This window comes from Heloderma suspectum, chromosome 3 (assembly GCF_057233095.1).
Source record: "Heloderma suspectum isolate Gila_16-S chromosome 3, 16-S_ref, whole genome shotgun sequence".
Lineage (NCBI taxonomy): Eukaryota > Metazoa > Chordata > Lepidosauria > Squamata > Helodermatidae > Heloderma > Heloderma suspectum.
In genome coordinates, this window is record NC_139460.1 from 64,680,812 (window position 1) to 64,695,323 (window position 14,512).

The window sequence follows — 14,512 nt, forward strand, 5'->3', positions numbered from 1 at the left end:
CTTACTTTTGAGTAAACATGGGTTGGATTGGGCTGCATCTCTGGACAAGACCTAAGATTTTGGAGTCCCAGCCTCAATGACCTTCATTCTGTGTCCATTGTTTGAATATGTCCTCATATTCCCTTGACAGCTTATGATATTCTTTCCTGTTCTCTGCTGTGTTCTGTGCTTGCAAGGTCATAACTTTCCAGGGACATCAGTAATCTCTGAAAGGCCATTTGAACCTGAGCAGCACCCATCCTCTGGAAAACCCTCCCTCGTGCAGTTCAGGAGACAAAAAATGTGATATCTTTTAAACACCTCCTGAAAATGCACCTTTTCGCCCAGGTTTTCCCTGGGCTGTAACTGCTGCTGGATTAAACTTTGGTTTTACAGGGTACATTTTAAACTTTTAAAAGTTTTATATTGTGTTTTGTCACATAGTATTTTATTGTTTTAATTGTTGTGAACTGCCCAGAGATCCTCAGCTACTGGGCAGTATATAAATGTAATAAATAAATAAAATACACTAGAGTATCATAATGTAATGTCCAAAAGTGTCCCCAGTACAAATCCACATTGATTTTCAATTAGCTTTTTTTCTTTTGGGACTGAGAGTAGATTCAATTACCCTGTGCCTTCATGGAAACATAAGAATCCACATCAGTAGGTAGGAGGAATCGGAGAAAAAAAATGGTCAGCCTTACAAAATATCCAGAATGGATTTCACTAACATCAGGAGACATATTAAGATGGCTGCTGAAAGCTTCTTTATTTTATTTATTTATTGCATTTATACCCCGCCTTTTTTCCTCTTGCAAGGAACCCAAGGCGGCTTACATTATCCTCCTCCTCTCCATTTCATCCTCACAACAACAACCCTGTGAGGTGGGTTGGGCTGAGAGTCTGTGACTGGCCCAAAGTCACCCAGTGAGCTTCCATGGCCGAGTGGGGACTAGAACCCGGATCTCCCAGCTCCTAGTCCAACACTCTTGCCACTACACCACACTGGCTCTCTTCAAAATGTGAAGAGTGCCTTTATGAATGGATGAATTCATTCTCCATTCATAGCTGAATGAACTTTAAATAGAAACTGTTCGAGTTAGAGCGAACTCTCCAACAAAACTTTAAATTAGATTATTCCATGCAAAGGAATATCCACAGGAATATCCACATATTCTCTGGCACAGAGAAAACAAGTTGATCAAAGATGAGTCAGGGGAATCCCGCATTCCCTCTTATGCCAGTCTCTTGCTAAATAACTCATCAACCTTCCATCTGAGATCTTGCTTTTTCAAAGTTCACTAGCTTCCTCCAACTAATCATCCCAGGAGAAAAACTGCCAATAATGGATAATTAAGTTGCATGGGGCTCTATTAAAACTTTACAAGACAATATTTTTGAGATCTGTAGTTGCAAATTAGCTGCAATGGGCATTGTTAAGGAGATACTGTTTGCATAAGACATAAACAATAGGGGGAATGTACATTAAGAGTATTCTCCAATGACTGAAAATTGTAGCAAATTCATTTTACTCAATTCCAAAATTAGAAATCGAGCCCTGAGCATTCATTAAGGAATGCAATAGCACATCAAGACAGAACTCCAGAGACCCACTTTTCCATTCTGGCATACAAGATGATTCACTTTTTAAAAAGTTGGTGGGGGAGAAAATCAAACATTTTAACAACTTTATAATGAACTAAATAATGTATCGACTGCTTGGATACACTGATGGTCAAACCTTATGAACTTCCCAACACCTAATTTTATGGCCTTATTAATGAAAACCTTCCATTGCATTATAAACACTGCAGGTTTATGTTGCTGCTAGTCTTTGGAGAAGCTGACATTTTCAAGCATGGCTCATTCAACAGAACTACACAGTCATAGTATTGATATGGATCTTGTCATACTTGCTAATAAAGTCAAAAAGCAACTTAATTTTATTCTCCTGCATATGTAATTGTCTGTAGCATTAGTCCATGGGGTTGAATTATTTCAAGTAAGAAGGCTAACCTTTAAGAATCCAAGATAGAAAATCTCATCAGACATTTTGGAAATAGTCACAGCTCTCAGTTTGGAGACCATGATGAAATCTAATTGCAACTCCTAGAAGTGTTATTTGAAGACAGATGCTCTGGAAACAGGGAATATTCATTAGCTGCATAGCTTTTGGGGCTCCCTTTGTATATTACATTTTAGAGGTTTATCTAAGATCTTTTAAATGTACAACAAAACAGGTATGGCTGGGGTCTCCGACATGGTGCCCATGAGAGCCTCTCTTTGTGCCCATCAGGCTCCCTGTCCCTCCTGATTTTTATTTTACTTAAATCGGTTTTTTTAAACTAAAAAAGAATTTAAACTAGGAAGCTGGCCTGCAAAGCAAAGTGTTGCCTTCCAAGTGTTGCCATCCAGCACCATTTTGTCTGGTTTTAAAAGAATGGTTTTATGTTTTGGAGCTCAGATCCCACCTACTTAAGTTCTTGGGCAAGTTACTGTTCTTTTAGTTACACCAGTGTGCCTTCTGGGAAATGAGTATTTTGTGACTGGCCATGTCCACCATGGCAGCCATTTCATGCATGGGCAAGCCCCCCCCCCATGGCAGCCATTTTGTAAGAGTACACATGACACTCTCAAAATTCAAAATGTGCCCACTGACCAAAAATGTTGGGGGCACCTGATGTAAGTTGTGACTGTGATAAACACATATTTGCAAACATGCAGCTCCCTGGTGAATGCACATGTATAATATGTGCAATGGCCCATTTGTTCTGGGCTGTCCAATTTCTTTCTAGTTTTCTACATACTCTATTTGTATTTTATCCCGCACAGTACACTAACAGCTACCAAGAGTTCAGGATGCTTGTCTCAAAAGGAGGATACAATTGTACATCCTGTTGTATATCTCAGATAAAAAGTTCTCTTGTTGAACAAAACATGCAACAATCAGAAGCATTTCATGCAATAATCAGAAGTGCTCTGTGGCCCTTGGGTTTGCATGGCTTCACCTTAGGGGAGCAGAAGATTGCATTCTAAGGCGCTAACTGCAAGGCTGTATTTTTATTCTGTAGTTTTAGGGAGCAATCCTATCTGGATCGGCGGTCACCTCTCAGCCCGGGGTTGACCACCTATCCAGTGCAGGGCAGGAAGAGTGGTGAGGAATGGATCTCCTCCTTGCTCCACCTGCCCTGCTTTCATGGCTAGACAGCTTATTTCGGCTGTCTAGCCACAGGAAGGCGGAGCGGGGGAGGAGGTTGCTGGACGACACATAGGATGTGTCGTACTGGCATTTCTGACTGCCCCGCCCCCAGGAACACCCCATTTTCGCCACACTGCACTACTCTTATGAGTGCGGGGATGATCTGTGCTGCCTACGAGGCGGCGCTGGAAGGGGTGGGGGTCAGTTCTCATAGTCATCTAGCCGCTGACTAGTGGCCATAGGGTTGCGCCCTTAATCTATTACATTTTATATTGTATTTTCTGTTGTATTTTTGTATTTTTAATTTTGTGAACCACTCAGAGAACCTCAGCAGCTGGGTGGTATAAAAATGAGATAGATGATAGATAGATAGATAGATAGATAGATGATAGATTTCCGAAAACAAATGTTAAATGATTCTAGTTTTACCTAAGATGAACATACACTGAACCCAGTTGGGACAGAAATGCATTAGGTAAGTTACAACAGTACTTTAAACATCTGGGTATTTGCCTTTCTGCGTAGAGACTTGTCAGGAGCTAGATCTGCAATATGCTGAAGCCCCCAGTTCAGGCATCCTGAACTGGAATAGGGCAAATGCATGAGGAGAAGGAGTGCTGCAGCCCTGGCCCTCTCCTTCATCACGTTTGTTGCCCTCAACTTGTGGGGGGCAACTGTTTGAAGAGGAGAATCCTCTGTCTGTGGAGGCTCTCCACACAGTTGAGAATGCTGGAAAATCCACATTCTTGCAAATACCTTTTCATTTTCCCACAACTTGTACATCATGTTATAGCTTTTAACATTGTTTTAGTTCTGTTGATTTTTATTCTTTGCTCGCCATTTTATATTTTTTAAAATCTTATTTGGTGTTTTTTATGCTATGTTTTGTTTATTATTTATTGTACTGTTGTGTTTTTAATCTGTTATATTCATTCTAACAGATCTCTGTTAGTGGGCTTGTGGTACCCTGAATTTAAGATTCAGTTTGTTTGGGGGAGCGGGGTGAATGGGCAGTATCCAAACTACCGCTGCACCTCCACTAGTTCTGCTGCTCCAGCGGGACCCACTGCAAGCACAACAGGATCTAGTGCTTCCTAAAGCAACCCCAGAAATGAGCTAAAATGCTCATTTCCAGAATGGGACAGGTCAGTACAGCTCCCTTCTGGAAGCTCCACTGACCTGCCCCATTCCCAGAAAGGGTGTTTCCATTCATTTCCAGCTGTTTCAGGAACCACTAGCGTCCTGTTGCACTGGCGGTATCCATTACCATGCAGGCAGTGTAGGATACTGTCCAGTGAAATTATCTGAGGTCTTACAAAGTTCCATATGTACAGAAAGACCTTTTTTTGTTGGACCAGCTTCTGCCGATGAGAAAGATTTACAAGTTTGAGTTAGAGAGAACTGTTCAGTGAGGGAATACTGAGAGAGAGAGAGAGAGAGAGAGAGGTATTTGGGAGGGATGTTAAAGAGCAGCCTACCTAGTTTGGTGCCCTCCAGATGTTTTGAACTACAGCTCCCAGCATTCTTGACCATTGGCCATGCTGGGTTGGGCTGGTGGGAGTTGAGGTCCAAAACATCTGGAGGATACCAGGTTGGGGGAGGCTGTAAAAGAACTATTAGAAAGAGCTGTGCAAAGATACACGTAACTACACATGTGTACACTTGCATAGATAGTTGAACATAATGGTTAAAATTTTCTTGTTGTAGCAGAGGGATATACAGTATGAGATTGTTGGTAGTGAACTTAAAAAAAAAAAAAGTGAAGCTTGTTGTGAGTGCGTTGCAGCCCAGTGACACAAATTTTATATGCTGAAGGTTCCAACTTCAGTCCTAGCATCTCCATATGTCTGGGCAGGGACAGTCATGGCCCAAGACATTTTGCTGCCTGAGATGGAGCTGCAAATGACATCTGTCACCCACTCAAGTCAAGGTGCAGAGTACCAAAGCCAGCCAAGTTATTTTGGCACATGAGGCAGAAAATCCCACAGACACCTCCCCGCATCTTGGGCAGTAAAAATACAATAATAACAAAATTAGGGCACAGTCCTATCCAGATGGTCGGCAGCCTCAGAACTCGGAGGCTGCCAAGTATCCAGTGCAGGGCAGGAGGAGAGTGGCGGCTCTGAGCTCCAGCCAACTTCATTTCTGCTAGATGGGTGAGTTTGCCCGTCTAGCAGCAGTGCCTTGGAGGGAGGGGAAGGCGGCTGGGGTGGCCATAGGAAACAACGTAACACAGCCGCCCCAAGAATGCCCCCTTTTCCCCATCTCTGCACTCTGTTTTCCGAGCATGGAGAGGTAGCCGGCACAGTTCTCTCTGCACTGTCTATGAGGGGAAGGAGGTGGGGAGCAGAAATTCCTTGCTCTGAGCTCGGAGCCAAGAAACCAAACTATACGATCCCCCCCCCCATCTGGTGGGCATAAGATTGCTCTCCCTATAACTAAGAATTTGCTGCTCTTTTATGAAACCCAGAATTTGCTGCCTGAGGCAGCCTCTTCATTCTGCCTAATGGTAGGGCCAGACCTATAGCTGGGAAAGACCCACAGAAAGCCACTGCCAGCCAGATTAGATAGCTATGGGTTAGACTCTTTCTGCTACAGGGACCAATGCCGTGATTCATTCAGTCTAAGGCACCTTCATAGGTTCCTGTTTTTCTCAAATGCAGTTACTCTGCTTTTTCCTCCTTAGCTTATTTTTAATGGTATGTTTCCCACCTTTCTTTGATGGCAATCTGTTTGTAGTTTCAGTATTCATATTATGCATAATTTCCTCAAAATGCCTTTCAGCCCAGCCATGCACACATTTAAATAAATTCTATTGAGTTTTGTGGAGCTTACTTCTGAGTTGTAGCCATAGTTGGTTTACTTCAACTTCTTTCATCTTATTATTCATTCAGAGGCCTTCCAGATGAAGCTTTTAGTTTTGCAGTCACTGTGCTTGTGTTGCACAAAATGCTAGTTTTGACCCCTGGACGCTAGTCCAATTTGCCCCAAAGAGGAGAGTCAACTTCAGGCTGGGTCCAACTCGAGTTTATTGTTTGCAAACAGTTCAACAAAGGAGCTCACGCTCAAAAGCAGAGTCGACCCTGGGCAACCCCGCGCTACAGTTTTATCACTTAGCTTGCATTCCTCAGCCAGCGTGTTACTTTTGATTGGTTGCCAGCAGTTTGCCTAGCAACCTTATCTTAGGGTTACTGTCTGCTCATTCCAAGCATGCGCAGCTCTTACAATGCTGCGCCTGCTTAAGGCACATACAATGGCATTAGGTTACATCTTTTTACCACAATTCCCCCCTCAAGATGCTTTCTTCTTATAACACTTAATGTATTTCAGCCATCGCTAATCTCTGGTAATGTACAAACGTTTCCCTGCTGACTACAGTTTCTACCGTGCGCCTAACTAGGGCTATAATGCAGGGTAGTATGCAGGGTAATATGTTGGGTTCCCAAGTGGCAGGCCAATAATATCTTATTATCCTTTCTGCTGGCCACTCATCATTTCCCCATCTTTGTGCAGCAGACAAGTCTTTCATGCTCAGGGATCTTTTATCTACTCCGTATAATTGGTGCAGCACTGAGGCCCTTTGAGGCAACAGCGTGAATGGGGGCCTTAATATCCCGGGATAGCACACGCCAGTCCAGTTGGGGGGCAACTGGGTATATGCATGAGTCCCACAGATCCAATAATGGCTGGTCAAAGCAGGCTAAGACTTGTCTGCTAGGCCATATTTTTGGGGATCCAAATACTGATTATAATATCCCAAGTATAGGGTTGAATCTCTGCATGAGCTGAGAGTTCCATTCATATAGCAAGCTCTAGCATTTTGATCTTTTGTCTGGTTTCGAATGCAATAGAACAAGGATTGTGAGCTACTATGAGGGATTGATCACAACACACATTTGTGGCCACCTATCACCCTTGAAACCTCGGGTCGAAGGGTGATGAAGTCTGCATATCCTGCACAAAAAGTTATCTTTCAGGTGTGATAGTTGTGCCATGCACCTCCCTTTACTATATAATTCCTGCAGCTGCTATTTCCTACAAAGTGTGTATGTGTGTCAGACCTGTTTTGCATTCTCCTAATTGGGGCCGCTCTTCCCATGATAGAGTTTGACTTAAAGTAAAATCGTCTTCCCAAGTAACATTGGTTTGTTTATGTATTCTATAATCAGTGTGTACTAATTCAGTCAGGGTCAGAGGATGAGGGATCCATGCGCCTACCTTTCCCTCATTCTCGGCCTGTATGCAAACCTAGCAGTTTGAGAGGTTCAAGTATCTGGCTACAGCTTCGGCTAGAAACAGCATGCTGTTTTCTCCTGCAGCTAGGTTTAGCCTTAGGATTATCACTAACAGACACAGCTGCTGCATACTTAATCTTTGGTCCTCATTTTATATAATTTTAATTTCAGTTCTGTAATGGGATGACTATGCCAGTTGTCTTTATCCCGCTGCTTGCAGGCTGCTTCTTCTGAGAGGAGGTCAGCTTCTGGAGTGACCACGCCCTGGGAGCTGATGTCCTCACTTTGGTTGTACCTCTTTATTCTGGAACAATGAGTCCACCTGTCATTGCCGCTGAGCTTGACAGCCGTATGGGTTACCAGCAACACCTTCCCACTTCTCGGTTAGGGGGCCCTTTTTCCACTTTTGGAGCAGCATCTGGTCCCCTGGCTGGAAGTTATGGATCAGGGCATAACTTCTCTGTTATGCACCGTTCTCTGGAATGGTGCAGCAAACCTGTGAAGGGATGACAAAGCAGACTGCAAGGTAATAACATGTTCCCTAATTTCAGTTTTTCCTAAATCGACAGTGACTTGTTCCCTCCACCCTGCTGGCAGAACCCTGGGAGGCATTCTAAACATTAATTCAAAAGGCGACAATTTTATCCCTCTACGTGAAATGCTACAAATGCGAGTTAAAGCCAGTGGGAGCGCCTGGGGCCACTTTAAGTGGGTTTCAATGCAAATTTTTGTTATCATTGCCTTTAACGTCCTATTCATGTGCTCCACCTGACCTGAACTCTGAGGCCTCCATGGGGTATGGAGTCTCCATTCAATGCCTAAAGCTTTGGACACTTCTTGCACTATCTTCCCCACAAAGTGGCTCCCCTGATCTGATTCAATAGACTCAGGCAGCAGGAACCAGGGTATCAGTTCCTGGAGCAGGAAGCGTGCCACTGTTGATGATGTAGCTGTCCTTGTAAGGTAGGCCTCTACCCAGCCTGTTAGTTGGTCCACCAGTACCAATAAATATTGGTGTCGGCCTGACCTCGGAAGTTCTGCGAAGTCAATCTGCCAGGCCTGTCCAGGGTAGTATGCCCACTGTCGTCCTCCCATTGGCAGTGGCGATCGGGCCCCTTTTGGATTTACCTTCTGGCAGGTGGGGCATCTTGCTGCGACTCATTGGGCTTCTACATACAGTCCTGCTGCTACAACCTGCCAAACTAATAAGTCTCCCATTGCGGTGCCTCCCATGTGGGTCTTCGCATGAAGTTGTTTTACTGCTTCTTCTGTCAGCCATCGGGGTAGCATGACTTTTCCTCCTGGGACTATCCACCACCCTTGGGGGTTTTTTGTGGTCTTATTTTCTTCGGCAGCTTTGTCATCAGCCTGGGTATATTTTGCTTTGTAATCTTCCAGGCGGAGGGGTATCTCATGGGCTGAGCCTTGAAACACTGCTTCTCCTCCCATCTGCGCTGCTTCTTTGGCTGCCATGTTGGCCTTCATGTTTCCCTTCTCTGGCGCTTGCCTGCGGCTTTGCCGTGCACTTTTACGTGCATCACGGCTACGTCCTTTGGCAGTTGGAGAGCTTCCAGTAGTGCCACAATCTGCAGCCCATTTGCAATCTTCTGTCCAGAGGCTGTGATGAACCCACGTTCTTTCCACAGTAGTCCATGGGCATGTACAGTGGCAAAGGCATAGCGTGAGTCTGTAAAGATGTTCACTCTTTTATCCTTCCCCAATTCTAGCACGCATGTCAAGGCACTGAGCTCTGCTGCTTGCGCTGACCAACTTGCAGGGAGTTTCTCTTTCCACATAGTCTCAGCCAGTGTTACCACGGCGCATCCTGTATGTCGTGAGCCATGGATTACATTGCTTGAGCCATCTATGAAGAACTCTTCTGGATTTTCAAATGGGTCATCTGTCAAGTCGGGTCGAATGTATACTGTTTGAGTTAACACTTCTAGACAATCATGACATGTGGGTCCTGGTTCTGGCAGAAGGGTGGCTGGATTTAGGGCAGTGATGTGCTTATAGGTGAGGCCTGGATTAGACAACAAAAAGATCTCATATCTAGATTGTCTGGAAGGGTTTAAGAACTTTCCTTCTTCTGCTCCGAGGATTTGGGGCACTCCATGTGGGTGTGTATCTCCATGTTGGCTCCCATGACAATCTTTTGAGCCTCCTCTACAAGGGTGGCGGTGGCCGCAACAGCTCTCAGGCATGCTGGCCACCCTTTTGCTACAGGGTCCAGGACCTTGGAGTAGTAGCCCACAGGCCTCCATGTCGGGCCCACTGGTTGAGTTAAGACTCCTGAGGCAACTCCCTTGTTTTCATGTACGTACAGTCTATAGGGCTTGCGCCCATTTGGAATCATGAGTGCTGGAGGCTGTGAGAGGGCATTTTTCAATAGTTCAAATGCATGCCGGTTTTCTTTGGTCCATTTCCAACTTGCAAGGCCTTCTTTGGTAAGAGACTCATATAAGGGCTTAGCCTTTCCCCCATAATCAGGGATCCATATTCTGCAAAACCCCGTCAGACCCAGAAAGGCTGGTAGCTCCTTTGGGCTTTTAGGAACAGGCATATTTTGTATAGCTTGAATTCAATCTTTGCTCAGGGCTCTTGTTCCCATTTCAATCTCATAGCCTAAGAAGGTGACCTTTGGCTGGCATATTTGAGCCTTTTCTCATGATACTTTATACCCCCTTTCTCCCAAGGTGTTCAGCAAGGACTCTGTTGCCCTCTTCCCCGTTTGCATGCTAGGGCTTGCTATCAACAGGTCATCAACATATTGCAACAGTGCCACCTCCTGGTGCTTTTCTCTCCACTGCTCCAAATCCTTTTGCAATGCCAATTCAAAAATGTTGGGGGCTGAAACGAGCCCTTGGGGCAACACGGCCCATAACAGCTGAGTTTTATGATAAGTATCTGGGTCTTCCCATTCAAATGCAAATATTATCTGGCTGTCTTTATGCAGTGGGATAGAGAAGAAAGCATCTTTTAAATCTAGGATGGAAAACACTCTTGCATTCGCTGGAACTTGGGTCAAAATGGTGTGGGGGCTCGGAACCAGGGGATGATCCACTAAAACCTTCTTGTTTATGGCTCTCAGGTCTTGCACCAGCCTGAAGGAGGCACTATTTGTCTTGGGCAACCCCAAAATTGGGGTGTTAAAGGGGGATGAGCCCTCTACTAGCCAGCCATACTTCTTAAACTTTTCAATAAGCGGTTTTAAGCCTGCACGAGTAGCTCTCTTCAAAGGATACTGTTTCACGCACACAGGCAGCTCTCCCTCCTTTAGGAGAATTTTGATTGGTGTTACATACTTTGCCCGGGCTGGGGTTCCGTCTGCCCATACACAGGGGTCAACATTCTCTAAGAGCTCAATCCCCTTGGCCTCTGACACAGTTTCAGTTGCCTGGAGGGCCATCTGGTAATTTGAGCTCTGCTTTACTGGTAGCTGTACTACAACCTGATCCTCATGAAAGAAAATCTCAGCTTGCAGCTTCGTTAGCAAGTCCCGCCCCAGAAGGGCAACCGGACATGTGGGCGAAACCACAAAGGCATGTTCTAGTCTATTGTCTCCAATCTTTGTGAGGAGGGGCTCACATACAGGCAATCTAGCCTTTCTTCCTTCAATTCCTTCTATCGTCACGTGTTGTCCACTTTCTTTAGTGAGGGTTTTTTTTGCAGGGATCATGGAAAAGGTGGCTCCAGTATCTACCAGAGCCTCATAGTCTCTGCCACCAACCCTTATCTTTACCATGGGATCTTCCCGAGCACTTACTTGTAGGGTGGTGGCTTTCGATCCCCATCTCCTTCAGCTACATTCCTCAGAGGAGTCTGCTCTCAATTGGCATCCCTCCCCCCGGCTCTTCTCTTTCTGCCTTTTCAGTGGGCAGTCTTTTTTCCAGTGTCCCTTCTCTTGGAAATACGCACACTCATCAAACCTAGGGCGGCTCTTTCCCTTCTTCTGCCCCTCCTCTGGTCTCTGCCATCCTGCACTGCCACTCAAGGCAGCTGCTGTCTCCCTCTTTCTGCTACTTGCTCTCGATTGCGATACACTTTATATGCAATCTCTACCAGCTCGGAGAGTGGCTTGCCCACGGCTCCTTCAGCTTTCTGTAGTTTCTTTCTTATATCTGGTGTTGCCTGCCCTATGAACATCGTATTTACCATGTGCTGGTTTTCTGGGGCGTCAGGGTCTATGTCACTAAACTTCCTAAATGCATCAAACAACCGTCCTAGGAACACAGAGGGATTTTCATCCTTCTCTTGGTGGACTTCATACAGTTTGGAAAAGTTAGTCACACGTGGCACAGCCTTCCCCAATGCCTCCACTATTATTCCCAAATACTCCTGACTCCGCTTTCGGTCTCTGGGGTCATTGGGATGCCACTCGGGGGCTACTTGGGGGCATAATTCACAGGGGTCCCTAGTAGTTCCCGCTGCTTGCTCTTCGGCGATCCTATCAGCTGTGCCTTGCACTAGGTGTCTTTCCTCGGATGTTAGCAGGGTCTGCAACATCATCTGCACGTCTGCCCATGTGGGTCGATGTGTCTGCCCTACAGATCGAAATAAACTTTGCAGCTTATCAGGATCTTCCCTAAAGGAAGGATTTTGATTTTTCCAATTGAACAAATCAGCAGTGCTGAAGGGAACATATACAATGCAGTCTGCCCTTGCCCCGTCACCCCCCCATCACCTCTTGCATCGGGCACTGGTATTGGGGGTGCAGATTTCGGGTGGCCCTAGGCTCAGCCAGAGGAGAAAAATGTATTGCTAACTGGGGTGGATCCCGCAGGGGTCTTGGTGAGTCGGGTTGGGCCACTTGTCTTGGGACTTGGTCAGAGGAGGAGTTGGCAGGGCACGAGGGAGTCGCGTTGTATTCTTCATCATAGGGTGGCGGCTGAGAGAGACTCTGCAGCGTGGACCCAGTTGGCCGGGGTTGGGAGGTTGTGGCTACCGTTGTCTACTGGAGGCTGTCTACTGGAGGCTGAGGTGGGGCTGCGTGACCACAATCCTGCCCCCTCAAGCCTTGTGCCAAGTCTATCTCATCTTCTCCCTCTAAGATTGGCCTTCCCTTCCCTCCTATCTCTCTCTGAGGGTCTGCAGCCAGCATTTGTTTACACATCTCTCCTTTACATTGTTTCATCCAGGAAGGGTTGCTCAAAGCGCAACTCAACCATGAGTCTATGTAGGGATACTGATCCCAGGGCCCATCATTTACAACAATAACGTGCACTTTTCTAATTGTGGCCTCATTAAAGGAGCCAATATCTGGCCATGATGGCCATTCCAATTGACAGAATGTAACCAGCTTGCCTTTCGACATCTTAGTGCCATAATTATCTTTGAATTTACTAAAGTTCTTTAGCATGCATCCCAAGGGAGTGGCAGAGCTTTCTAAACGGGAGCTACCCGCCCCCATTGTGCCTACCTCTATTCGAAACTGTACAGGGAGCCTGACAAACCTCAGACTCTCCGAAGGCAACTCAAACAGAAAGACACAAGGGAAATCAAATACTTACTCCTCCCAGCACCCTGGTGCCGTCCCTTCAGACCCGTTCAGCCTGGTTGACTCAGTCAATGGAGTCCACGCCTTTAACCTCCCGGGTGTCTCGACCCCCGTTCTCTGGTGCCGTGGCAGACCTCAAAGGCGGTCCAGCGTGCCCCACAGGCACCTTCGCTGGTCCTGTTGTTTGACCCTGGGATGGTCCAAGGGGACTCCTGACTAACTCGCTGGATTGTTGCACAAAATGCTAGTTTCGCCCCCAGGATGCTAGTCCAATTTGCCCCAAAAAGTAGAATCAACATCAGGCTGGGTCCAACTCGATTTTATTGTTTGCAAACAGTTCGACAAAGGAGCTCACGCGCAAAAGCAGAGCCGACCCTAGGCAACCCCCGTGCTACAGTTTTATCACTTAGCTTGCATTCCTCAGCCAGCGTGTTACTTTTGATTGGTTGCCAGCGGTTTGCCTAGCAACCTTATCTTAGGGTTACTGTCCACTCATTCCAGGCATGCGCAGCTCTTACAATGCTGTGCCTGCTTAAGGCACATACAATGGCATTAGGTTACATATTTTTACCACACTTGTTCATGGATATTTACAGGGAGGGGGTCCAAATGACAATGTCATGGTCCCAGGTGTCATGTTACCACCAGAGTCTTCCTCAGAGGAGGAGCCAGAACTGTCAGAGCCAGTTGGGCCCTCAGGAGACCCTGGCACTAGCCAGGACAGTCTGGGACCCTCAGGAGTGATGCCTTTGAATCTGCCTCCTAGAGAGGTGGAGAGTTTGGATTCTGAGGCAAAGGACCATGCTGAGCCACCACCTAGCCCCCTAGAATGCCGGCGCCTTAAGGTCTATGACAGGATGGTTGCCAGGCGAAGGAGTGCTCGTTTACTGAAGAGGACTACTCATGAGTTGGTCCCTTCTCATGTGGAGGACATCTGACAAGCCTCTAACAGGAAGCAGCTGAGCACTGGGTGGGGCTCTAGTAGGTTTAGCTAATTCAGTGCTCACTGGTAACTTGAAAGCTGATGGAAAGAACATCTCTGCTAGCCTAGTTCCAGTGTTTGCTACCTTGCCTTGTGATGGATGCTCCGTGCTACTGTTCCTGGACTGTTTCTTGATCCTGCTTCTGAACTGAGTAATGTACCTGACTGATTTACTGTGTTTGACCTCTTGCCTGTTACCTTGACTGTTCCTGCTGTTGCTTGCTCCTTGTGGTCTGCCTGCCTGCGTTCTGACTTCTGCCTGGAGTTTGACCACTCTTGCCTTAGCCTAAATCTCCTTGGACTGCAATCTGTGTGCTTGACCATTTGCTTGCCAAATTGACTATTCTATTGTATTGCTCCCTGTATTTGCTTGCAAAGAGCCAAGACTCAGTCTAGAGCAGGACAGACAATGTCTTCAAGTTGTGGCCCTCCTGAGTTTCCCCACCACTTCCTCCATCTTTTTTCCTATCAGAAAAAAAAATGTTAAGGAAGAAGAAATGGAATAGCTGCACAATGCCTCTTGACTGCTAGCAGTAGGAGCCCTCCATCTTGGAAGCACCCTCATTCATATTATATAGTTAAGGGGTGGGTTGACTTTAGGCTTGTGGTATCTACTT